Source organism: Callorhinchus milii, unplaced genomic scaffold (assembly GCF_018977255.1).
Source record: "Callorhinchus milii isolate IMCB2004 unplaced genomic scaffold, IMCB_Cmil_1.0 Scaffold448, whole genome shotgun sequence".
NCBI classification, from domain to species: domain Eukaryota; kingdom Metazoa; phylum Chordata; class Chondrichthyes; order Chimaeriformes; family Callorhinchidae; genus Callorhinchus; species Callorhinchus milii.
In genome coordinates, this window is record NW_024705189.1 from 13,087 (window position 1) to 40,069 (window position 26,983).

Below are 26,983 nucleotides of genomic sequence, written 5' to 3' on the forward strand. Positions count from 1 at the left end.
TGGAGGAACCGGATAGGGAGGATCTGTTCCTTCGCTGTGTATCTGTTGCCGATTAAAGCCCTCTCGACTCTGTATCCTCTTTCCAACACTCAAATTTACTTTGCGCAGAATGCGGAGTTGCTGGCAGAGGGCGAAGATTTGCTGATCTCAGTCAGTGTATGCATTGCGGGCATTGCTGGAATCTATCCAACTAAATACAGCATGGATGGAAATTAAATATACTGTCCGGCCTGCTTTGCGGCTCCTTCTCTATCTCGCAACACCCAGCGAGTTAGCGTTTCCACTTTCAGGGGTAACAGTTGCAGAGAGAGTTAATCCCTATTCCTCCAGCTCGTACTGATGAGCCAGTTGGACTCAGCTTATTTACCGGGAGCAATATTCTGATGTACAATAACTCTGAATACCGACTAACAAACCTGCCTCAGCAACCAGTACCAACACTGGCAAAGGATTAATTGGGTTCTGAAATTCGTTTGCCAAGTATTTCTTCATTGAACCAGTTCAATTCCAAGGAGACCACAGATAACTTCACCCTCCTCCCACGGTGAAGGATTGAGAGTTCTCTGAGCCAGACAGAACAACCGTTAACAGAATACACAGTGAGTCAAGGAGTTTCATAATAATTCATATGTTAAAATAGCTTACCAGGAACTCCAACGATTGCAAGAATGGGGTAGTAAATTACTTCCACGTCATAAATGGTGAAATATACCATATTTTACAAAAGGCAAGCCCTCGTGCGTTCTTTCTGCAGGATGGCACCTTGGAACAAAATGAAATGGCAGCATGAAAAGAACTTTATAATAACGGCAAGCCTCCAGGGAAGAATTAATTGGCATCATCGCTGATGTTATTTTACAGTCATTGAACACATATGTTGCATACAGAACAACTCTCTTGTATGTGACAAATAACATCAGAAAAAATATTAACTGGAAACTGAGAATTTCTGTCTTCATTGACGAGCAAACTAATTAGTTTTATCTCAGATTGGTGAGATGCACGTGTTATCTGCCTTAAGTTTTTTATTGGCTAAATTTTATCTTAGATTTTTGGCGCAGAATACATTATGTACACGTCCTGTGATTTCGAATTGCAGAACGAAAACTCATGTTGTTTTCTGGAGAGTAGTAATGAGGTTCATGAAGGAGAAAGGCTTGTCGGGGTATAAGGATAGGAAAGGCCAACTGACGGATGAAAGGCTTCCAATTTCACATAAGCACAAATTTACAAGAAGATAAAATTATGTGAAGCGCTTTTAAATGTCATTCTGACGTGTCCTCTCGTTGCGAATGGTGTTGGATAAATGCGAAGATTCCTCTTTCTCTAAGCATATCGGATTTTTATGCACTTCCACGGCAATCTTCACGATGCTACAAAAAGTGAAACTCAAATAGCGCAAAAGATTGCTTTTGTAACATAACACAATATTCTCACACATTGCTTATTTCATGTAACAATTTATACCTGTAAGTTTATTTATGATTGTTGCAATATTGCGACGTGATATTTGCTGAAAGTTGCATTTTGTTTATTCAAATGGAATTTATCTCTGAAAAGAGAATATCAGTGCAGGTTCAAAAGCAGTCGAGCCAAAGGTGGCCTAGTAGGTGGGATCGAGGTAGAGAAAGAGAGAGTGAAAGAGAGAGAGAAAGGGAGAGAGGAAGAGAGAGAGGAAGAGAGAGAGGAAGAGAGAGAGAGAGAGAAAGAAAGAAAGAGAGAAAGAGAGAGAGAGAGAAAGAAAGAGAGAAAGAGAGAGACAAAAAGAAAGAAAGAATCACGTTAGGATCCTATGATAAGATTGTTTTTGAAACTATTCTGTTTTTAAACATATTTCAGGATCTACTGAAGCTCTGCTATCACTTTCTTTAAAACGTCAAAACGTCACTTAATCCATCAAAAAAACAGCTATTTGCCTTGAGTAGTGTCTTTCATGCCGGGAAGAGGACGCACATATATAAAGGACATCTGTGAACTTCCACTGGAAGCTCTCATTTAGGATTTGCACAATCGTGGAAGCTAACGTGATGCTAAAATGTATACATTTGGACATCATCAGTTTGTTGATACAACACAATGCAATATTCAAAGTCCGTGAGCTGGACCAGGAGCAGATGGAAGCCGGAAACCCATATTCAATACATAGTAAAAAAAAAGGTCAAAAGTATGAGCACATAAAAATTTCTAGACGAAAGAAGACCAAGGACCACTATGTTTGCCTTCTACCATCGACTTTACCTTCCATTGAGCGACAGAGACTTCTATTTAACTTTTTGCAAGAGAAATACACCTTTTGATTCATATAATTGCTGTTACATTCTAGCCCTGGGTGATGACAAATGACAACATTTGTAAGAGAGACATTGAAAGATAAAATCTGAACACAACCAGACGAAAACATTGACAACTGTGACGTGGTACTCTTTACTCATCCGGCATCATGTTCTCCCACAGCAGACATCTAAGTGAAGTACAAATGGCTTGAAAACTTGATTTAGGTCAAATCAGCAAACAATTTCGGAACAACATTCTTTTGTACAGGGAATCCTGTAGCTCAGTGGTTCGAGCATTCGCCTTGCAAGCGAGACACCTGTGGTCAATTCCAGGCAGGGCGAAACCTTGGGCAAGTTTCCTCACTCCACACGCCTAATGATAATCCGTCCCCCCAAAAATGATAAATTGGTCATTTGCAATCCACGACTGTTTGTGGAACAGCTGTGCGCAATTGGCAGCCGCGTTTCGCCAACACATTTACGATCACTTCGCTTCACATTATATTCTGTGAAGCGCTTTGCGACGTCCAGAAGACGTGAACAGCGCTATATCAAATGCAAGGATTATTACTTTTTATCGTATGTAATATCGTAGAATAATTTGAAATATAGTTAGAAATACAGGAGCTACGTATCCGCAGACGACCATCAGTTATTTTATTCACGATGAGCTGGAATGCTTTACATATCAATATTGCGAAAAAGCTGAATGATTCTTGAAAAAGTTACAAACAACAGTTTCTGTGGGGCAATTGATTAGAGCGTTCGTCAGCTAAATGAAAGGTTGGTGGTTCAAGCCCACCCAAGATCCTCTCCTGGAATAAATATATTATTTTTAAATTATTTTTTCGCACTTGAAATAAATCGTGAAAAATGTGATTGGCCCTGCCGTGTTCAGTTACAACATATTCCAAAACACTCACTTGGTTCATTGATAAATTGGAACAGAAATCACGTTCTCTTGGAAATTCAACGACTTTCTTCATCCTGTCTTCCGGAAGCATTCGTAAACCAAGCCATATATTTTATTGAGGAAATGGAGTTTGACCCCGACTGGGTCAATTAGTTACGGATTCTTGCACACAGAGAAACCAGGCTTTGGAATAACTTCTCCAGAACACAACCTGAACAGTAGACAATATGAGGGCCCGACTACCTCAGTCGGTAGAGCATGAGACTCTTAAACTCAGGTTCGTGGGTTCGATCCCAACGTTGGGCGTCGCATTTTAAAGTTAAACGTTCGAATACGTTCTTCCTTCAGTGTTACTGGAAATCGAAACATCATTCGTGCATATGTCAACATATAATCACGCTTATGTCTAAGGCAAACCTTTTATAATAATTTGAAAAATAAGCATAAATGGTGGAGAAAGCGCTGATGCATCAATTACAGAAAACAAGCATTACAGGAATCGGTATGTAATTCTACCAATGTCCATCAATGGAGCGTTTGCTGTCCCAGCGAACCAACTTTCCTGAGGATCAGTTTTAAAGTTAAACGTCTTTCAGATCTTGGCTTTGTATGCTTCATGTAAACAATTATCACCGTCCAATCTATTGTGGGAGACCTGGGGCCCGAAATGTATCGTAAAAGAGGTTCGGTGTCCTTAATTTCAAAGGCAGTATGTACTTTACATATTTTGCATGCATTGTGAATAAATAAAAATGGAAGCCTTTTTGAAACAGAAGTGCAACTGATGTCTGGACGACCATCTCAGGTAAGACCAGTCTTTCTATCATTTCAAATCGTGATATGGCAATATTTCAGTGAAATGAACCACTGATGTCTCTTTGTGGCCAATATATTATGTTAAGCATTGCTTGTCACAAGCCTGCAAGCTTCGCGTTCTGTGTATGTGTAGGGTTCAGTTGAAGTTTCAGTGTGATCTCGTATCAATTTAATTCAGTTGTCAAATCAGCAAATGGGCAATGTCACGAAATTAGCTTTTCAGACCCACAGTATTTCGAATATGGAATGTCTTATCAGTCTTCCCATCACAACATGCAAATCATGCAAAACTCTGCAACTCGTGTACTCTCACGCAGCAGTCTCCAAACAGTCCCACACTCGCCAGACTCCACTGGGTTCCCATCCCACAGAGGATCAAGTTCTGAATGCTCATACTACCTTTTAAGGCCATCCATGGCCTTGTCTCCCTCATATTTTGATTTCAAGATCCTCATCCTCACCTACAAGGCCATTCACGGCCTTGCTCCCTCCTACCTCTCCAACCTACTATCCCCCTACCTACCTGCCCGTACCCTCCGTTCCTCTGTCTCCGGTCTCCTCCACGTCCCCCGCCCCAACCGCCCTACCATCGGTGGTCGGGCCTTCAGCCTCTCAGCCCCGAGGCTCTGGAACTCCATCCCCCAGTGCCTTCGCCGTTTCTTCCCTTTCCTCCTTCAAGGCCGGTCTCAAAACATTTCTCTTTGACCGTGCCTTCAGCTCCCCTCTCGACTCTCTTCCCCCTCCTCGCTCCCTCCCTTCCCTCCTCTCACCCTGACCATTTCCCCCCTCCTCTCTCCCTCCCTTCCCTCCCCTCACCCTGACCATTTCCCCCCAATGCTGGGGTCCTGACCCAACTGTGCAGCGCCTTGGGACGTCCTCCTGTCCTGAAAGGCGCTTTATAAATGGAATCTTGTTGTTGTTGTTGTTGTATCTCTCTGACCAGCTGACTCACTACCAACCTGCTCGCTCCCTCCGTCCATAGACTCAGGCCTGCTCCAGCGCTCCAGCTCGACCCGCCCTCCCATCGATGGACGGGCTTTCAACCTCTCTGAACCACCATCTGGAACTACTTCCCGCGGTCACTTCGCCTGGCTTCCTCCCTTGCCTCATTCAAGGCCGATCGCAAGACTTTTCCCTTTGACCGTGCCTTTGGACTCTCTCCCACCTCTCTGCCTTCCCCTTTCCCCACACCCCACTCCGCCATGCTCGGGCCCTGTCTGTTCAGCGCTTTGTGAACGGCGCTCTATAAATGTAATATTCTTTTTGTTGCAGTTGTTATCTTGTCTGTGTAATCCACATGAGTGATCCAAAGGAACTAAATAAATATCCAAACCGGTGATGACGATTATTTTTTTTACCCAACCGTGTTCTGACAAATGCCGAACCATCACCATGCTTCGCAATTTCTAAATCAAGCTGAGAACTCTTTGCTGCTCAGCTGCACAAGGAAATCCCAGAGGAATGTTGCATGGAACGGTGTGTGGAAAGGGCATTCAAATGACACCTAAAGACCTGTTCTTTCAAAAAGCCAAACAAGAAATGATCTCGGATGAGCTTATGGCCCTTTTCCGTGCTTTTCATGTGTACCATTTCATAAATAAATGAAACAGAAACAGATTGCAGCAACTATTTACGTTTGTGAAGCTCCTGCCACGTCAAGCGGAAGTCTTCGTCATCCATTTCAACGATAACTTGACGCCCGTTTGAAGTCAGAATAAGGAACGACTGAAATGCAAGAAAGTAAGACATCATTTTCAAAATTTTTACATTTTTATTATACAAATACTTAGTGGAAAGAGCAGCGGCAATTGAGCTTCATTAATGTTTGCCAATTTTTATATGGAGTCGGTTCATTCGAGACCGAGCAAAAATATTTCCGTGACAGGGAATCGAACCCGGGCCGCGGCGTTGAATGCGCCGAATCCTGACCAATAGAACATCAGGGAACACGTTTGCATATGATCACAGTGTTCAGTAATACGTGCTCCTTTCTTATGTGGACAATGTCTCAATGAGTTTCACAGAGCCATGAGCTCTTATCCCAATCATGTTCGCAAAGGCCAGTAAGAAATTACACTGACAAACGTATCCGTAAACTGATTTCTTTATTTTCTCTAAGAATAAGGATGCCTTTCGTTAAACGTTAAACACAATAACTTGTCAAATAAAGACTTGTGAGAAAGAGAAATATTAAAATTATTGTGAAGATAAAGTTGGAGAGATTAGCATTGATACATATATCGTAGAAAATAACATAAGGTTTCGTGTTCCTGAATTTTGCTGCTTCTAGATTCCGCAATCAAACAGATGATATGGAATAGCACTGGATATTGGACTTATAATAATAATAATAATAATCCTTGCATTTGATATAGCGCTTTTCACGTCGGGAGGACGTCCCAAAGCGCTTCACAGAGTACACTGTAAAGTGAATTGACTGTATATTTGTGGGCAAACGCGGCAGCCAATTGCGCACAGCAATGTCCCACAAACAGTCGTAGATTGAAAATGACCAATTTATTATTGTTTTGGGTTTTGACTTGACGTCAAGCAGTGAAACGTTTCAGAAGGAAATGTCTAATCGTTGAAAAGTACCAACAGACATCAGTTTATGTTACGTGTTATATTTATTGGACTCAGAATAAATGAAAATGAATCCCGTGAAATTGCGGAACACACTCACAACTGCCGATTCGGTGACAATCACTGGCATCAGGAGCACAAGGTTACTTGGCTGCATTCAGTGGATGTTTGCACGACGAGAGAGAGGGGACCTTCGGTCTGTGCACTTCTATTGTGCACTACTGTAAGACCTCGATTGTCCTGGGAAAGAGCATTGCAGATTTGTGGAGATGCAATGTTGCAGTGTGTCCGCACTGCAGTTAAATTCAAAATTTGAAAAAAATAACTCACATCCAAAATATACTGAACTGAAACTGACGTTTATCAACAGTGAAAAGACGCTTATATTTCTAACAACATTTAAAACTGTTTCCAAAAGCAGTGTTCATAAATTAATGCTTATTTGATACAAATAAAGTTTTGAATACATTTGAACTTCATTTAAACATCTGCTGTGGCGGAATAAGGAGCACGATGTGAAAATACTTCCACATCATACGGTGATGAGTATCTCCATCTATTTGCGTTTGCACGTCAGCTTGGAATAGCTTATTTAGAGAGGCTGTCAATTTTTATCAATTCAATGGTTGCCTGTGACAACAGTTAAGTCAATAAGAAGCTATACTTTTCTGTGGCAGAAGGATGTAGAAAGAAGTCTCTGTTGCTCAATCGTTCAGGGCGTTCGGCTGTTATCTGAAAGATTGGTGATTCAAGCCCACTCAGGGACGCGCCTATTTTGGCGTAATTATATTCTGTTTCAATTATTTCTTCGCAATTGAAACAATATAGTGAAAAACTTTGCAACAGTTTATCATTTAGTTTTGCTTTCGTGACAATTTTCTGTGCTTTTCAACCGACATATTGTTGAAACACTTGTATTCGTTTCCAAACCACACGTCGCAGGATATATTGCATTTCTTTCATCGGCAGAAAGACTTCGACCTGGGCCTTGTGGCCACACTTGACTCCAGTTAGTGTCTCAATATTCCTCCAGGACTATCATATAGATACGAGGATTTGTAAAAACACTCAATCCGCAATATCAGTTACAGTCTGGAACTGCTCGACTCATGCAATCCACAAACTCAGCCTTCGAAGCGCTGACGTACAAGAAGTTAACAACCATGTTTGATAGAAATTCAGGTAAGAATCGATTACAACAGAATTCACGAATTCCCTCCACTCGCATATTTTCTGTACAAGTTGTGTGCGCAGTCATTGTTTTTTTTATACCGAATAGATGATAAATGATCCCAAATATTGTATGTGGAGGCAAATGTACAGCCGTGATAGTATCGTGGTTAATATATTGTTTTGTGGCCGCTGCCAATTCAGGTCACATCAGAGTCACGGCAATCGCCATCGCTTTTCAGTTTGACACAAATTTAATTGTTTTATTTGAAACTCACCGCTGTTTTCATTTGATTAATAATTTCAGTAAACCTCGCGTTTGATAAAGTGCCTTCTCACAACTTCGCGACGAATCAAAGCACTTCACAGAATACATTGTAAAGTGAATTAACTGTTTACTTATTACTACTACGACTAATTATTAATATAATTAACATTAGATGGGATATGTTGATGATACATATTTTACACAACTTATTGATAATTCGTGTTCTGCGTTATTTTTATTGTTTGTTTTTCATAAGACTTAACAACAACAACAAGATTACATTGACTGTGAATCAAAACATTGACCTCGATGTGATTTGAACACGTAGCCTTCTGATCTGGAGTCAGACGCGCTACCGTTGCGCCACGAGGTCGTCAGCTTCTCTCACACCAGAGGCTGGAATTGTAGGCGACTCAAAGATGTGCAGTGACACTATAGCAAATGTAAACGTTACTAAAATATAACAGAGTAAAGGAATATGACTTGAGATGAGAGATGTAAAGTAAATCCAAAGAAATCTTGTGTTATTGGTCATCCTGAAGCAGTGGAGTCCTGTAGCTCAGTGGTTAGAGCACTCGCTTTGCAAGTGAGAGACCTGAGTTCAATTCCAGTCAGGGCGAAACCTTGGGCAAGTTTCCTTACTCCACACGCCTAATAATAATCCCTCCAAAAAACCCAAAACAATAATAAATTGGTCATTTTCAATCTACGACTGTTTGTGGGACATTGCTGTGCGCAATTGGCTGCCGCGTTCGCCCACAAATATACAGTCAATTCACTTTACAGTATATTCTGTGAAGCGCTTTGGGACGTCCTCCCGACGTGAAAAGCGCTATATCAAATGCAAGGATTATTATTATTATTATTATTATTGTTCAAAACCCACTTCACGCCCGATATTCGGAGCTCCCGAACATCCCTGACAATTCCCTGAGAAGAAGTTCTGAAAAGTTTTCTTTTTGTCAATATAAATCGGCTATAAAGTCCCCCAAATGAGCGACCCGAAGTTAGAAGGTGTTTCGTTAGAAAACAAGATTTGTGCAATTTTTTTAAAAACAAGCAGAAACACTTAATTTTATAACCGCCGAAATAGCTCAGGTGGGAGAGCGTTAGACTGAAGATCTCAAGGTCCCTGGTTCAATCCCGGGTTTCGGCAGTTTTCTTGTTCGGTTTGATTTTAACTCACAGTCTACGTATGACCTGTTATGACTGGCCGTTTGGGTGACCTTATATTGTGATTATTCTGATTAGTTCTGTTTCAATCAGCAAAGACAATTTTTTTTTTCCAATGACATGAAGATCGAGATGAATTTTTATAAATGTGCAGCAAATCAACAGAGATTCATTTAGTTTGGTATTGCCAAGTTCTTCTTTTGACATTTCAGTTATTTGATGCAGTGGCTCGTTGGTCTAGGGGTATGATTCTCGCTTTGGGCGAGAAATTAATAAATATGCGAGAGGTCCCGGGTTCAAATCCCGGACGAGCCCAAATTTTAGCTGAAGGGTTGTCCATGTTTCCCACTCTGATTGGAGATTTAAGCAATTAAATTATTTTGGTGGTACCAACACAGTAATTGTCCTATTCATTAGGCGAAATTAGCATCCGTTGCAGCGCCAGAGGTTCATAATGCAAGATTTATATTGTTGAAAGCCATACTTGATTTTTGGTGATTGATTCAACCTTGCTCTGTCCCTGCCCGGCCCTTCCAGTTGAATATTATTTTGTATCTGGAGAAGGAAAATATTGTTAGCAGCAGCCATCATTGGATTTTCAAAAATATAACATGCTGAACAAACGTAGCGAATTATGTGAGATGCTCAGAATCAAACAAGGGAAATGTATCAGATGTAAATCATTTGTGTTTCAAGATGGGCTGTGACAAAATGCCACATAAGAGGAAACAGACTAAATTCGGTGCTTGTGAAATCATGGTGGAGAAGAACGCGCAGTAAAACTCCAGCAGAGATCCCATTGGAAGGAGCTGATGTTGAAAAGACCGAATGGGTCATGGCACCGGTGGACGGAATGAAGGATTGCGTTAAAATGAGCAGATCTAAGGGAATGTAATGGTCTGAACGGGACGTGGCTGTAAGCGTCAGTACTTGTAGAAACTGACCGAAGTTGTCTGGGATCCGGGAGAGAACAGTGGTGGAGCTCGATGGTCACCTGTGCGAAGGCCTGACCTCTCCGATCGAAACCGCAGTACTGAAGACTTGGAAGGGCAGAATGCTAGTGTCAAGACGGATTTCTTGATCATCCTTCAGCAAGTCAGTCCTTCGACAGCGAGAGAGAGGAAAGGAGCAGGGGCAGAGCAGGTCATCCAGTAACCGGTATCAGTCGATACCAGGGGCGGAGAGGCAGTAGACCACGTTGTCGGGATCACCAATCTCCCGAATCTGAAGGCATTAAAGCTCAGTTAACTAGAATATGACAAGTGCTATCTTTGTTTGCATCCATTTTCATGCCATAATAAGTTTTTAATAAACGTGGATACATTTGTCTATTTCTTTGGAGCTTCCTTTTTTGTCTCACTATGGAAGCATTTTATATAAATGTTGCTGTATCAAATGCTGTGATTATTATTAACTGACAGAAGCTGAAAATATTAAGGAAATTCTGAGAATTTTTATTCGCAATATTGACTCCACTGAGAAAAAGTCTGGATTTGAACTTGATCTCCAATTCAATGCTCTCCCGCTTAGCTACACAAAAATGATTTCACATTTCCTAATTTGCATTCATGCAGATTTCGGAGCCGATCATACACAACTCTGCAGCCCGGATTCTCTCCTGTAAAAGGCTCCACAAACCTATGACTGCCAACTTCGCCTTGCCCCACGGGTTTCCGATCAGTCAGAGGACACAGGTGAAGATACTTTTCCTCACCTTCAGTGCCCTCCAACGACTTCCACCTCCCTATATCTGTGACCTGCTATCACAACCCAACGTGCCCTCTTTCTCTGCTCAGCGGATTGCGGTAGGCTTCACGTGCACTGACTCGCCCGCCCCACCATTCGTCGGCCTTCACCCTCTCTGAACCCATCTTCTAGAATTCGATTCCACAGTCCCTCCGTGTCGCCCCCTCCCGTACCGCCTTCAAGACTCGACTTAACATTCTTCCCTTCAGACAAAACATTACTTCGACCCTGCCCGCGCTGCAACACTACTCATCCCAACCAAAAGCTAAGTAGCGGATCACTGAATGTCCATTAACTTGTGACTTTCTCCTAAAGGGAAAGACACTTTACAAATGTAATTTTTTTTTGTTACTTTCAACTGTGTATTTTTTCTCACACAGATTAATCGAAAAGTTCGTTCACCAGATGCCGCTGCTAATTAATTAACAAACAAAAGAAAGTCTAACCACAATAACATTACTTACAAAAGATTATTCAGGACACAACAACAATTCTAATCGGATATTGTCTTCACATCGGAGCTCGTCGCTTGTGCGTCACACGGCTAAAATTGCAATAAAACCCAGCTAAATCCAACCAAGAGCCAACGGAGATTGGATTTGAAAAACGGCAAACAACCCATCGGTTTAACAGAAACAGATAAACTTGCTATGCACTTGAAGTTTTTCTTTGACATCCGTTTAGGTATGACTTGCCAAAAANGCGACCGATTGGAGGATATTTCCTTATACCCGTGTATGTTTTCTCTGCAGAATTTGCCGATTTCTTCTGTACCAATTCACCATACTTTGAAACGCAAAGCAACCAGAACCAAAACCGAATGATGTTCCAGAATGAAAGGCAACAAAGGCACCGCTGGGATTTGAACCCAGGATCTCCTGTTTAATAGACAGGCGCTTTGCCATCTAAGCCACGGCGCCATGGCTTCATTTCCAATTATTTTATTTAAGTCCAGATGAATGATCAATATTTTTATTTGTCAATGACACTCAACCTCACCTTCTTTCTTCAAGGACCAAGTTGGAGCAGATTATTGGCTGCTGATTTGAAACTGGGAGTCGGACAGCTTGCATTTGCATATCAGTCTTACCATGGTCTCTCTTAGAAGAAAAGGTTCTTCACTCAGTTCGATTTGCTAACAAAGAAGGAAAGTCTCGATGTGTTTGCAGTTTTACGATTGCCTTAGGTAATGTCATGTGATAATAAAATTATATCAGAGGTGCTCCCTACATGTGTGAAACATTTCAAATAAAGTTCGATTCACAAACGAACCTGGAGTTCACTATTCGGCTAAATCAAAGATCGTGGCCAGTACGGGCATCAACCCATGACCTTGGCGTTATTAGCGCCACACATAACCAACCGGATTAACCGGCCTCAGTTATCAATCACATGATTCTTATTGATAAACGGTGTGCAACAACAACTTACATTGATATAGCGCCGCTAACCCGGACCAGTAACTTAGAGCGCTTCTCTGTGGGGCAGCATGGCACGAAGATGCAAGAAAGTGGTCTGCGGCCAAATGTCCGGCTGCTCACTGTCCCTCAGTTATTCGGCAAAAGTCTCAGTTCTGTCGAGCGCCAAGAAACATGAGGCCCCTTGTTTTGCCTCACTCTACAGCTGGCTGCTTTATCCCGTGTGTTCTACAATTCTGAGAGTATCACAATAACTGTGTCGCTGTTATTCTGTCTGCAATATCACAGACAGCAGATTTCACAATAATTCTTCTTCGGTGATTTATTTTTTACATTGGACGTGGCCGATGTGTGGCTAACACGAACCGCCGTCCCTAACCGGGAAAACCGGCCTGGTCCTGAGACTGACCTGTGAAAATAGCGGGCTTGATCACAGCAGTAACTGCATGACCTGGTATCTTGTATAATAAATCTAACAGAGATTTTCAATGAGGTTGCGGTGTGGGTGGATAAATGCAGTGCAGTTAGTGTTGTTTATATGGATTTTCAGAAGGCTTTTGAAAAAGTGCCACATGAAAGACTTGGTAGAAAGATTGAGAGGAGACAATATCGGCTTGGTACTACAATATTTAGGGGTGAAAAGACCAGAGGCACTTGGGTGTTCAGGTAAACGTATCCATGAAGATGGCAGGACAGGTAACTGAAGCTGTAAAAATGGCTAATGAAATAATCGTAAAATTAGAATCAATGGCAAAGCCATCACTTTGCTAAGCTGCTCTCTAAATTTCGTCTGGGTAACCGCATAAATACATGTCTTTGTGCAGGAACTCAAAAGCTGCAAAATGTAACCCGTTGCCGGGCAATAAACCGTGGGACACTAGGGCATGTGTAGGAATATATTTTAAGAATCCTCCAATATAAAGAATGTAGAACATACGTCATCCACAGTAATATAAAACTGGTAGAAACAGCAAAGAGTAACAAGATTGCTTTTTTTTCGCATCTTCATCTCTGGATCACAGTCATTCAAACCTCTGTTGTTGTTCCCATTGCTGTGTTCCCGCAATCTATTGCGGGCTCCACTGGCCACCGATATATACCTCACCTTCATAGCGTTGAACAGCAAAATTATAACGATTGCGAGAATTGGTGTCAAAGTAAAATTAAGTGTGTCAAATGCTGCCCATCTGAGAGAAGTGAAATAGCTTGTTTTAGTATCGCATCTCCATGGTATATTACTAATATGTATTGTGGTTCAACTATAAAACCCCAGGGAATGTTTTTCACAAAGCAAAGCACACTCAATCCCACTATCACTGAAACAGATGTTGTTACTGAACAATACTTTGTTTTCAGATTTTCGAAACAAATGGCCACATATCTAACAAAGGTGAAAGCCACAGTTAACCAGACAGAAATTGCCGTTGTTGAAGCAGCCACATACAGGTGTGATGGACACGAATGAATGTGGGAAAAAAGAAGGAGTAACTCGACAGAAAAACACTGATTTGATAATGACCATCAGATCTGCTGTTGACATGGCCACCAGATAGTGAGAGATAGATTTGGTGAGACGGCACCGCCCTCGAGACAATATTACAATCGACACCAGGTTAGCTACAGAAAGAGAGAAAGTGAAATACCAATCAAAATAATGCAACAACGATAATAACATGATACTTAGTACATATCTAGAGTTGATATCTTGCCGATAAGTCGAAAGCAGTGCACTTTCTGGTGGTATAACAGTCGCCTCTCTCTCCAGGCTCAAATGCTAATCCTGTGGATTTGATGTGAGACGCACAAAACTTGACTCCCAAAGGCACAAATCAGGGAAAGACAGAGGCACAGATCCCGAGGACAGAAAGTTACATAGTCAAACAGACAGATACAAAGATAAAGACGGAGAGAGACAGATACAATAACAACAATAAATTGCAGTTCTATAGCGCCAATCACGCGAGTTAGCGTATTGGAACACATGGTTACTGATAAACGCGCAGAGATATAGCGCGATTGAGAGATACAATGACAGAAGCAGACAGGGGACACACAAAGAGAGATATCTCGTCAGTGGCTGTATCATTATCTTTAAATTTGAATGATTTTTACATTGCGTATTTACAATTTGTATTGCAACTAAAATAGAGTTAAACAGTAATAGTATTAAACAATTTCAACACAGGATTTCTCTATCATTTTTATGGGTTTCGATTGAGGAACGTAAACAAGTAAATATTGTTCACACCCTCGAAAGCAGCGTCAGTGTGTGTGTCGTCCAGGCCGGAGATACAGTCAGCAGCAAATAGTTAGCAACAGAAACTACCAAACAAGCTTGAAAAGGTAACAGAAGAAATATTGTCCCACATCAACACGCACATAGAGAGGAAAACCCATTCGCAAACAAGAACGGACGCAATCAGAAAGAGTGAGATACACACAGATGGAGAGAAATTGGGACACACACACACAGACAGCAAGGCTGAGACTCAGACAAACAGCGGGGGATTCACAGAGAGAGATAAACACTTATCCACACAGTGATGAAGGCACTGATAGATAGATGCACACATAGATAACAATCAGACACAAGGAGTGAGAGAGATTTATATAATATATATATATACAGACACACAGAGGTTCATGCAGTCAGAACAAGATAAATAAACAGAAAGGGATACAATGAGATGGGGGGAAGGAGAGACACACAGAGATCATCAGGAAGAGACATGCATAAGCAGAGACATACACAGATATAGTGGGAAACACAGAGACACATAAAGCCAGAGACAGAAAGATAGAGAGATAAACACAGACAGAAATAACGAGAGAAAGAAAGAGAGAGGTGGGGGTTGGGGGGGGGGGGGTAGAGAGAGGGGGATGAGTGAACGCAGAGAAGGAGAGATACGAAGACACACGAAACGAAATCTCACAGGCAAAAGATTGAGACACGTGAGAGATAAACACAGACAGGGTGGTCGATACATACACATTCACTTAAAGAGAGAAACCTACACTCATATTTATATATGTGTGCGTGTGTGAAATATATATGTTTTTAGAGAGACAGCGAGAGAGAGAGTGAGAGAGAGGGAAAGAGAGAGAGAGCGAGAGAGAGAGAGAGAGTGAGCATATGTCTGTGGGTTAACGTGTGTGCCCAGTCAGTGTCTGAGAACCAGTGACAGTGTGTATGAGAGAGAAGAAGAGAGAAAGCGAAAGAGAGAGAAAGAGACAGAGACAGAGTGAGTCACAGAATCACACGCAGACGGATAGACAAACACAGAGATAGATTTTTCATGGCTGTACTTATTATTGTTTGACAATTTGGATGAACTTTTACTATCTATCTAAAGTTTTAATATTAAGTCAAATAAAGGTACACAATTTTAAACATCGAATTTGTACATAATTCGTACAGGTTATGGTTCTCAAAGTCATCCATAAAACTATTGCTTATGTGCCTGGCATCCGGGCCTGATTAACAATAATATAATTAATAATAATTAATAAAAATGCTTGCATTCCGTGCAGCGGCTAAACACGTTGCTGTGAGGTCTCAATGCGGTTCACAAGATAACGTTTAAACAACAACAACAAGATTGCATTTATAGAGCGCCTTTCACGTCGCGAGGACGTCCCAAGGCGCTGGACAGTTGGATCGGTGAATTGAGTGTATATTTTTGGAGCGAAATTCAGCAGCAAAATGCACACCGTTTTACAATTTACAATTGTAGGTGAAATGACAGAGAACCCCAATAGCTAAAGTTTGGGCTATCATCATCCGCACCTTCAGCTCAATGATTTGTTTTCGGCTTCAACCTGTAAACTTCTGACTAAGAAAAAGGAGCACTAACAAATGAGTCAAACTGATGGACAATCATCGACTAAACCCACTGTTTAAAATAATAAAACCAGGCGCGATTTTCCTATTATGTTGTCTCGTTCTCTCTGTAATATGTAATAATAGTAATACTATCTGCATTAGTCTCAATTCTTGGCTGTTTGTGGGATACCTCATCGCGCAATTGGCTGCCGCGTTTCGCTAACAATATACAGCAATTGATGTTACATTTTATTCTCTGAAGAGCTTTTCGACAAGTGGAATACGTAGAAAGTTCTATATCAAATGAAAGGATAATTATTGTTTCTGTAAAGTGAATTCGCCTTATATTTGCAGTCGAAACGCGGCAGCCAAGCGCACACAACAATGTTCTACAGAGGATGTTGGATTGATTGACAGCATTTTTTCAATGCTTACTATCTCCAGAAAAGCGATCAATCAAGCTAGTAAGAGCAGCTTTCCTACTTTCTGCTCGGAAAACAGATGCATGTCAGTGAATAATCCTGCCCAACATTTCGACATGCCGGGAATAATAACAACTACAACAACAAGATTTCATTTATAGGGCGCCTTTCACGTCGGAGGACGTTCCAAGCGGCTGGACAGTTGGGTCAGGACCCGAGCAGGGAGGAAATGGTCAGGTTGAGGGAGGGAAGGGAATTAGCGAGGAGGGGGTAAAGAGTCGAGAAGGGAGCTGAAGGCACGGTCAAATAAAAATAATACCCAAGTCTCTCGTTTGCGTAGCCCGTGCTCAAACCACTGAGCTACAGCAATCCATTAATTTAAATATTATTAGCTTTTGAACAGTGCCACAGGATCTTGAATATCCAAAGAGCCAAGCAGGAATTTACTTATTAAGCTCTTATTGAAACCGCGGCTCCTCCAGTAAAGGGCAAAGCGCATAGCTTTCTGATTCTGCTACAATCCGAGACAGCCTCCAAACTTTGCTTTACTGCAAACTAGTCTAACCAATGAATTCATAAAACAACTTGCCTGGAACTCCATAGGCAGCGAAAATCGGTTAGTAAATGTTTTGTATCCTGTGTATCAGCACAATTGTCATCCTTGCAGAGAAGCGATTAAAGGCTGGAGCTCACAACAACAAGATGTTATTCAGAGTAAGATACAGAGTCTTACTCATACCAACCTGAACGCTTTATTTAGATGTACATGAATGAGTTTCAGCCATGTGGAAAACATGCACTCTCCCTGTGCGGTGCAACTTACGTCAATTATTTATTTTTAGCAGCTTGTTATGGAATCTATGCGGAAAGCCATCGTCATGGTTTCGTCATCAAGAAGCCAACCTGGGTGAAGGATAGTATGCAAATGCAGATTTTTGTTATAAGAATATCCAAAACCAGAAACAGTGATCCTCGTAAGAAGCCATTTACAAATGTAAATCATCCAGTCTCTAAAATTGGAGGCACACTCTCACCCTGGAGGCCCGCAGCCTACTTAATTAATTCTAGTGTGTATTGGGAACAGGATGCCAAGGAACAAGCTTTCGGGACACCAGTGTGGGCGCTGAGGTACTGTTGAAGATTAACGAGCTATGAGCAAATGCTTGTCAAATGGAATAATAACTCCATAATAAAAATAATAAAATTAATAATAATAATAACAATAAAAAAAAATTTCACGGATACGTTCTTCTCACAACTGTTCCCCTCCTGAGGATGCAAGTCTACATCTTGTTTCCTCACCGCATACTATCCGCTCAGCCACCGAGCTACACATTCTCTGTCTGCCCGCCTCTTTGAATCATACACTGGGCGTCGAACTGATATCGTAGGGATAATTAGTACAAGGGTAGTATTGGATTGGACAATTAAAAATAGTTGGGAAGCAAATCGAAGAAATGGATGCACCCTAATATTTTAGATGGACTGCCGTCATCGTTTTTCGCCTCCGAGGTGGAAGAGGTGATTCTTCGTTGCAGTATTTCGTAGCTGAAATGTCAGTATGTGCTTTTGGGAGGTGCGTTCCCTTGATAAAATTGTCGTTATTGGAGAGACAGAGGAGGAACCCCACGCCCGAAATGGACGATGGATTCCAAAGTCTCCCTGTGTCGATCAGAATTGTATTGGATTCGACGTTAAAGGCAGAAATTCCTTCCGTCAAACATAAGAAAAATGGTCTGGAAGAAATCATCCAGTTTATACTGTAAAGGACATTTTTGATTCCCATATACTGCACCAATTTCAGTCGTTGTAAAGTGTATTTCACCACTTCCTTTATCAGCTTGTTAAGTACTCGTTCAGTTGGATATTAAATACACCGGAAAATCTGGAATTTCTCGTCTACAGTGTAACCACATGCCAACTCTTCCTTTTAGACAGCGCATACACAATTATAGTGTTAATACTAATAATACTTGCAATTAATGTAGCACATAATCACTTCTTCGACATCTCAAAGCGCTACACAGGATGTGAAAAGCGAATTGACTGTATATTTTGTTGGCGAACTGGGCAGCGAATTGCACACAATAGTGCTGACAAACGGTCGTGGATTGAGTGATCAAATGTTATTATTTATTTCCTTTCCAAGCAAATATTACCACCAGATATGCAATTCTGCTTGCTGCTAGGTAAACGAAGTCGTGTCTTGTAAGGAAACATACCAAAAGTTTTTTTTTCGTGCCGTGAATCGAAACTAGGCCTCTTATTTCTTGCTAAGCAAGCGCTCTAACCATTGAAGTACAGGACTCGACTTGGAAAGCAAACGAAAGTTATGCTCCTTTCAAAAACACAGATAAATTAGAAAACTTTACTTTTCCTGAAGGAATGGAGTGACGGCAAATATTTTGAAGCAAGTGGTTACTGTACCAATGGACGGAGGGAGAATGTTGCTATGATGGGAGATGGAGTTGAAATGAAGGTATAACAGGATGGATGTGAACATGTCGAATGGAGCAAATGCAGTGTTTAATGTGGTAGACGAGTTACGAGAGAGACGAGGATAAGTTTGAAGAAAATAGGCAGAACTCGACGCAGACTGGCATGGGGAAGGTATAGTGGTATCAATAGAGTCTAGAGTGGATTCAGGAGGAGTACCCAAAAGCATTATCGAAAAGAACGATTTTGGGAAAGACTTGAGGAAGGCAAAGGAGTGGGCGAAGCGGAGAAACTGCGGGCTGGATTTCCAGCGGGTGGGGGCAGAAGGAACGTTCGACATTATTGAGACAGTCAAATTGGGGGAAGTGAAGCAAAAAAGATCCTACTGAGCGGAGGGTGCACGTAACTTGGTATAGGCCTAGAAGTTCCCAGATTTAGAGGAAGCTGGATCATGGAAGTGTTTGATGGTCAGGACCAGGATATCCTATCTGTGATGGGAAGCAAAGCTGTGGATTTGGGCGAGGAAGGGGGTGATAAGGTTGCGCTCCGCGGAGCGGAATAGGACACTACCAGCTTAACTCTGGATGATCCACAACCTGTGGAGGGAGGCGTTGGGGAAGCCGACAATGAGGAAGGTTGTTTAGTCGAGCCTGGATGTTACGACCGCGTGTGTGAGTGTATTGGCGGCCTCCGGTGTGAGACAGCAGCGGAGCCCGGCAAATTACGGAGACGAGGGTAGGCAGATCGAATAAGGAGCCAAACAGAATGGTATCGGTCTTTTTGATGTTGAATTATGGAAAGTTGGCTCCCATTTAGGACTTGAAGTCTGAGAGACATTCAGCCAGGACAGCAGAGGGCCTGGAATCCAATTTGGAGGGAGAGAGAAATGGAATTGGGTGATGTCTGCAAACATGTGCAAATTGAACCTTTGTCTGTGAATGAGGTGATCAAGTGGGAGCATATAGATATTGAGAAGTGTATATTGTAAAGGTGACTGAGCACGAGACGGTGCTGGAGCTAAAGGAGATTGCGTTGCTGGAGATCAAATGAAGACGCTGTAAGTAGTAGGATTTCTGCCATTTCAAGGATTGAAACATGAAGGTTGCGGTAAGAGGAGAGGCGGTGGAGGAGGATAGACTGATCAATGGTAATGAAGTCAACAGAGAGTTCAAGGAGGAAGACGAGGTGTCGGGATCCCTGGCCGCAAATTTGCATAGTATAATAAGTCACTATGAACAAAGCTTTTCTCTGCTGTGGGCGGCACGGAAACTTGATTGGAGGTTTTCGTGAAGAAAGTAGGGCTAGAGGAAGGAGTGAGGCTAAGCAATAAATAGTTCTAGTAGCTTGGGTACGAAAAGGAGGTTGGAGATTGGGGCAGTAGTTTGAGAGGATGGAGGTGTCCAGGAACGATTTGTTTCATAGTAGGAGCGATGGAAGCCATTTTTAAAGCATTGTGAATGGCGGCAGTGAACAACTCGTGGTTTACGATATCTGTGAGTACGAGGTCGAGGATGTAGAGCGGTAAGGATAAATACATAGCGTTTTTGTTATTGGTCCAATAATGTTTGTCGTCATCTGTGATATTGCAATGGGTTTTCAGCTGAAATTAACAGCAGTTTGAGCTGAATATTGTGTCAATGTAAGCTCACAGCAGAATTCCTAAAACACGTTAGCACCATATCTCGTAGATCTCTGTTACTTTTTGATATTCAGTTTTGCTTGTGTTCCGTGTAATATTGGTTTGCATTATTTGAGGCTATTAATTCTCCTGTGGAATTCCCCGAAGTTGCTCAACAATATTTTGAGATTTCAAATAAGTGCAGTTTGATGCTCTGGAGATATATTGGCTGTACTGTTTGGCGAGGCCTTCATATCGGTTGGAGTGGTCAAAACCTTCAATCATACTCGGAGTAGCAGACAGTCAACAGTGATGTCAACACCTATAAATTGGGTAGTTGTACATAATGAGGATTTTTCGACAGTTGGTATCAATTACAGGCTTGTAATAGCGACGAAAAATATTATTTAGGTGCTTTTTAGTCATAATTGGTAGCGCAGACAATTATGAACGGAACACTGAAAGCTACCGTTGTAAGCATAAAACACATTTATCTTCCCTCAATTGCAAAATAATTTTGAATAATTCGATGACCTCTCTACCATCGTCAATCCATTGATGTATCTTGTTCCAACTCTAATTCACAGCTTATTTCCAGCAATCAAAATATTCTTGTTATCAGGCCCGAATGTTGGAAGTTATCCTCCAAAACTTTTTCACCCGAGGCCTTCTCTCTTCACATTTTGATCCCCCTTTAAAAACTTAAATCTATGTTCAAACCAATAATTGACTGTTTCAAGTTCCCACTTGTCGATTCCATGCCGGAAGAACTCCAGTCTGCGTGAATCGTCCTCATGAAAGATGTTGGGCAAGTAAAAAATGATAATTTTCTCTTCCTGTTCAAGAGTATTAATCCTTATATTTGATTTATCGCCTAATTACGTCTTCGAGACGTCTTAAAGCGCTTCACAGAATATAATTTTTGAACACATCCGTTCCCTCCTCCTCCTCCATGGAAACGCGCTATGACGCTTCCTCTCTACACTATATATTCAAACAGCTACTCGTCTTACCCCTGCGAAGCCGCCTGTGATCTATCTCATCATCCTAACCTTGGTCCCCATCTTTTCCCCACGTATATGTTTCCATGTGGTAGCATCGTGTACACATATCGGAACAAAGACGACTGCATGTGGCAGTCCCGCATGTCTCCTGTGACATAGTATTGACAGCATTTGCGTCGAAAGCGAGAGGACCTGGTTTCGATACTTGGGCAGGGCTACACAACAACACCACAAAAACAATAAAATTCCATTTATAGAGCGCCTTTGACGTCGGGAGGACGCACTAAGGCGCTGTACAGTTGGGTCGGGACCCGAGCAGGGGGAAAATCATCAGGGAGAAGGGAGGGAGGGCAGGAACGAGGAGGGGGTAGAGAGTCGAGAGGGGAGTTGAAGACACGGTCGAAGATAAAGGTCTTGAGACCGGCCTTGAAGGACGAAAGGGAGGAGGCAAAGCGAAGGCACTGGGGGTTAGGGTTCCAGAGCCTAGGGGCTGAGAGGCTGAAGGCCCGGCCACCGATGGTAGGGCTGTTGGGGCGGGGGATGTGGAGCAGACCGGAGCCAGAGGAACGGAGGGTACGGGCAGGTAGGTAGGGGGATAGTAGGTCGGAGAGTTAGGAGGGAGCAAGGCCGTGAATGGCCTTGTAGGTGAGGATAAGGATCTTGAACTCGATCCTCTGGGGGATGGGGAGCCAGTGGAGGCGAGCGAGGGTGGGAGTGATGTGGTCCCGAAACCTGGTGCGGGACAGTACACGAGCTGCAGAGTTCTGAATGACCTGCAGCTTGTGGGGTGAGGTGCGGGAAGGCCGGCGAGGAGAGAGTTCCCATAGTCCAGTCTTGAGGTGATCAAGGCGTGGACCAGGGTTTCAGCCGCGTGAAGGTTGAGGTAGTGCCGAAGTCTAACGATATTCCAGAGGTGATGGAAGTCGGTGCCAGTTGTGGCGCAGATATGAGGGAGAAAGGACAGTTCAGGGTCGAACAGAACACCGAGGTTCCTGATTGGCTTTTAGAGGTGGAAAGTGCAGCCTTGGATGCTGATGCTGTCAGCACCAGAGGTGCGGAGGCGCGGACGCGAGTCAATCAGGAGGGCATCAGTTTTACGCGCGTTGAGCTGAAGAAACTTGTCTCTCGTCCACGACTCAATGTCGGACAGGCAGCTTTCAGGATATCGGTGGTCGTGCAGTTGAGGGCAGAAGAGGAAAGGTAGAGCTGGGTGTTATCCGCATATATGTGGAAGTTAACCCCATGTCTGCGGATGATGTCACCAAGGGGGAGCATATAGAGGGTGAAGAGGAGGTGACCGTGGACAGAGCCCTGAGGGATACCGCACGAGGCAGTGCGGGGGCCGGAGGAAAAGCCGTTTGTGAAAATATAGTGAAGACGTTGGGAGAGGTACGAGCTAAACCACTCAACGACAGGGCCTTGAAGGTTGAGGTGGGAGGACAAGCGGTGGAGGAGGATAGCGTGGTCGACCGTATCGAATGCTGACGATAGGTCGAGGTGGACGAGGAGGCAGAGGCAACCCTGGTCACAGATGATCAGGATGTCATTAGTGACCTTGACCAGGGCAGTTTCTGTGCTATGAGCTGCACGGAAATCGTACTGAAGGGGTTCGAATAATGAATGGGTGGAGAGGAAAGAGCGCAGCTGGGAGGCGACAACTCGTTCCAGGACCTTGGACAGGAAGCGGAATTTGAAGTTGGGCCGGTAGCTTGAAACTTAAGTAAAATTTAAGAAGAATATATTTCTTCCAGAAGAGGACCGTCCCTGGGTGGGTTTGAACAACCAACCTTCCGGTCAACAACCGAACGCGCTAACCCATTGCGCCACAGAGACTTCTATGCACATTTTTGCAAGAAAATGTATTTATTCACACAACTGCTGTCACAGGCAAACCCTGCGCAGACAAGAAATGAGAACACCTGTAAATTAGTTATTCATAGGTGAAATCTGAATGCAAATAGATGGAAACACTGACCACTGTGTGTTGAGGGATTGTTGGCGCATCAGCTCCTTGTTCTGCCACAAGAGATGTTTAACTAATGTACAAATGCCTTGAAAACTCGATCGGGATGAACTCAGCAACTAATTTAGGTAGAACTTTTTTGGAGAATAGTTTGAAGTGTAAGCATAAATATAAGGGTTACGTCATCGTAAGTAACCATTCTTTATTTTGTTCACGCTGAGCTGCAACGCGTTACAAAGCAATATAGCGAAATTGAATTTGTGGATCGGTTGTGGTGTTTTTTNCCTAAATATTCCGAAACATTCTTCATTTCGTTCACTGCTGAACGGGAACTCCTTTTGCTTTTTCTTGAAAATTCAAAGATTCTACCTCCTTGGATAGGCACGAATTCGGAATTCAGGAATAAATTACTTGTCAGAAGATATTTACCTCTTGTCAAGGAAAGAAATGTGGAGTCCTGGAGCTCAGTGGTAAGAGCACTCGCTTTGCAAGCGAGAGACCTGAGTTCAATTCCAGGCAGAGGGCGAAACCTTGGGCAAGTTTCCTTACTCCACACAGAGCCTAATAATAATCCCTCCAAAACCCAAAACAATAATAAAAATTGGTAATTTTCAATCTACGACTGTTTGTGGGACATTGCTGTGGGCAATTGGCTGCCGCGTTTGCCCACAAATATAGAGTCAATTCACTTTTCAGTGTGCTCTGTGAAGCGCTTTGGGACGTCCACCCAACGTGAAAAACGCTATATCAAATGCAAGGATTATTATTATTATTATTAGTCGCTGGATCTGGAGGAATGAAGCTAATTTATGATGGTACCAATTTAGTCGAACGACCACTATTACGACCATCATCTCACGGTAATGCCTCTTGGCGAGAAACCTCTGTCGTCCGGTCAATCATTGGAAGATGCAGTCATCTTGGTACCTGCTACACACAGCTAATTCCGCTCAGAAAACAAATCTAACGCGGTAGATGTAAAATATGAACAATATCATGAGCATTTGATAGCGTTGGGATTCGAACCCACGTCCCCAAATAGACTGGAACTTAATTCCAGCGCCTTAGACCGCTCGGCCACGCTATCCCTGGTTTGTCCATGTCTGAAATACTCACGAACCAACGTCGCTCACTACGTATGATAATAAATTGCTTACTACTATGATGGAGGCGCGAGGTCCATATCAACAACATGATGAACTTTCTGGAGTAAAACAGTACCAAGTTTACAAGCTGATCAATAATTTCAAGCATTTCTGAAATGATATTCAAGCAAAGCTGTTTGTGGATTTCTTTTACTGGTTGGCCTATTGCAACTCCTTTCAAATAACTTGTCAGAAATTAAACCGGTTCGTAGGATCAGATGCCTTTGGTATGAACATTTTGCAAAACGCCAGTCACTTGCATCACGGCTGCAAGAACTTGAGCTCTTCTTATCTTCTATTTCTGAGTTTATAAACCATTTTTCCTATGTCCATTCGGAAGATCCTGTTTTATTTCAGCTGTTACATCACATACCTGAACTGCCGAAGTTTTGTGAAAGGTCCGAAAGGTCGGTGGAAAACTTTTTCAGTTTTATTCATTTCTCAATAGTAATGAATGCACAGAAGCTTCCGTAGTGTAGCGGTTATCACGTTCGCCTCACAAGCGAAAGGTCCCAGGTTTGAAACCTGGTGGGAAAATTTATTTAACTTTTATAATAAAACATCACCCTTCATTGTTAACGGACAGAAAAAGTTTCAATTGAATAGAATGGAGCCGGATAATATACATATATTATGAAAATAATTACTATTTTGTAAAGCTGGAAACAGACAAATACTTCAGGCAACATAAAATCATAAAACATTGTTTCAGTGATGAACTGAATCCGGTTGTTGTTGCAGTATTCATGTGACATAAACATGCGGAGAGTTCGTCACCGGTTGACCTCAACTTCTCGAAACATTACAGAATCTAATCCATTAAAGTGAAAGAAATAAAATGAAGAAGCTACCAATAGCGCGAGACATAATGTGTGTAAGCAGCAAATGTGAGGACAGTGTTTAATCACTGCATCTCCAATTTCACCATTTAAATTAATCAAATGGAAAATTACTCTTTTTTTTAATCAATTACAGGCTGTTTTTATATTTCCTGATCTACAACACAGCCTGCTTTGTGAAATAATCTGGCGACCTCCTAGCGTAACAGAGGCTGGTGTTCAAAATCAAGTCGAAGTCAATGGTTTGATTCACGTTAATACGAAAAACAACCGAGTGTACTGTCTCATTCACTCAATTAAAGGTTGTACTAAAGAAAAGCAATATCATACAGCAGCTTTGTTACCTCTCTTTAAAATAAAATGGGTGAAGTATTTTGAAAACAATTACACGTTTATATTCCTGTCATGCTTTGAACAGTCAATAGAGCTAATCTCTAATCAACTTCAGCTGCATTCTTTACCTTCCAGAATCGTGTTCTAGTTATATTTTGAGTTGCATCAGAAATAAACAATAAAAATGATTCAGAGCACGAATTGTTATAATTTGTGGAAAAGCTTTCGCGTCAACGTGACCCATTTGATGTGCTGCTCTAAAATAACTTTTACTTATAATTTTATGAAGGAAGACTTCCAGTGAGGTCAACTTTGCTTTGGGCGAGTCTCCATTACGCCTCTTCCACAGGTTATCACAATTCACAGTTACTTTCATTGTGGAAACATTCCTACAAACAATGGCACAATTATAATAACAGGGAGCAATATCCGTAGTCGGCAGGATTCGAACCTGCGAGGGAAGTTTCCCAATGCATTTCTAGTCCATTGCCTTAACCACTCGGCCACGACTACTGACAAACTAATAAAAAATAACTTGGAGAAAATCGTGCCAGCTCCTGATGCCTTTATTGATATTTCCTTGATTAAAATAGTCATTTGATTCCTTGCATTTCGTACAGCGGTGATAATATGTTATCATATTGTCGAGACAACTCAATGACTTTGAAATTTTTTTTTATGAAGTGACATATGTTGTGAAAATTCCAGGCAGGGCGAAACCTTGGGCAAGTTTCCTTACTCCACACGCCTAATAATAATCCCTCCATAAACCAAAAACAATAATTAAATTGGTCATTTTAAATCTATGACTGTTTGTGGGACATTGCTGTGCGCAATTGGCTGCCGCGTTCGCCCACAAATATACAGTCAGTTCACTTTACAGTGTGTTCTGTGAAGCGCTTTGGGACGTCCTCCCGACGTGAAAAGCGCTATATCAAATGCAAGGATTATTATTATTATTATATACGCAGGAAAGCAATGGTTAATTTGTCATCAGTAACGAAATCATACTAACTGTTAGCTTTGTGTCTTGACCCTAT

At 42.1% G+C, this 26,983-nt stretch overlaps 6 non-coding genes across 6 annotated transcripts; 2 read left to right on the forward strand and 4 right to left on the reverse strand.

The window, feature by feature from the left end:
• Window positions 1-8,324: 8,324 nt before the first annotated feature.
• On the reverse strand, window positions 8,325-8,396 carry trnaw-cca. The gene has a single exon. It is a non-coding gene; the product is annotated as a tRNA-Trp (tRNA).
• A 710-nt stretch (window positions 8,397-9,106) lies between these two features.
• Window positions 9,107-9,179, forward strand: trnaf-gaa. The gene has a single exon. It is a non-coding gene; the product is annotated as a tRNA-Phe (tRNA).
• Window positions 9,180-9,422: 243 nt separating this feature from the next.
• Window positions 9,423-9,511, forward strand: trnap-ugg. The gene is given in 2 exon segments: window positions 9,423-9,458; window positions 9,476-9,511. It is a non-coding gene; the product is annotated as a tRNA-Pro (tRNA).
• A 2,278-nt stretch (window positions 9,512-11,789) lies between these two features.
• trnan-auu lies at window positions 11,790-11,862 on the reverse strand. Its single transcript has one exon. It is a non-coding gene; the product is annotated as a tRNA-Asn (tRNA).
• Window positions 11,863-23,422: 11,560 nt separating this feature from the next.
• On the reverse strand, window positions 23,423-23,496 carry trnan-guu. The gene has a single exon. It is a non-coding gene; the product is annotated as a tRNA-Asn (tRNA).
• A 2,877-nt stretch (window positions 23,497-26,373) lies between these two features.
• trnas-aga lies at window positions 26,374-26,456 on the reverse strand. Its single transcript has one exon. It is a non-coding gene; the product is annotated as a tRNA-Ser (tRNA).
• Between the last annotated feature and the right edge of the window lie 527 nt (window positions 26,457-26,983).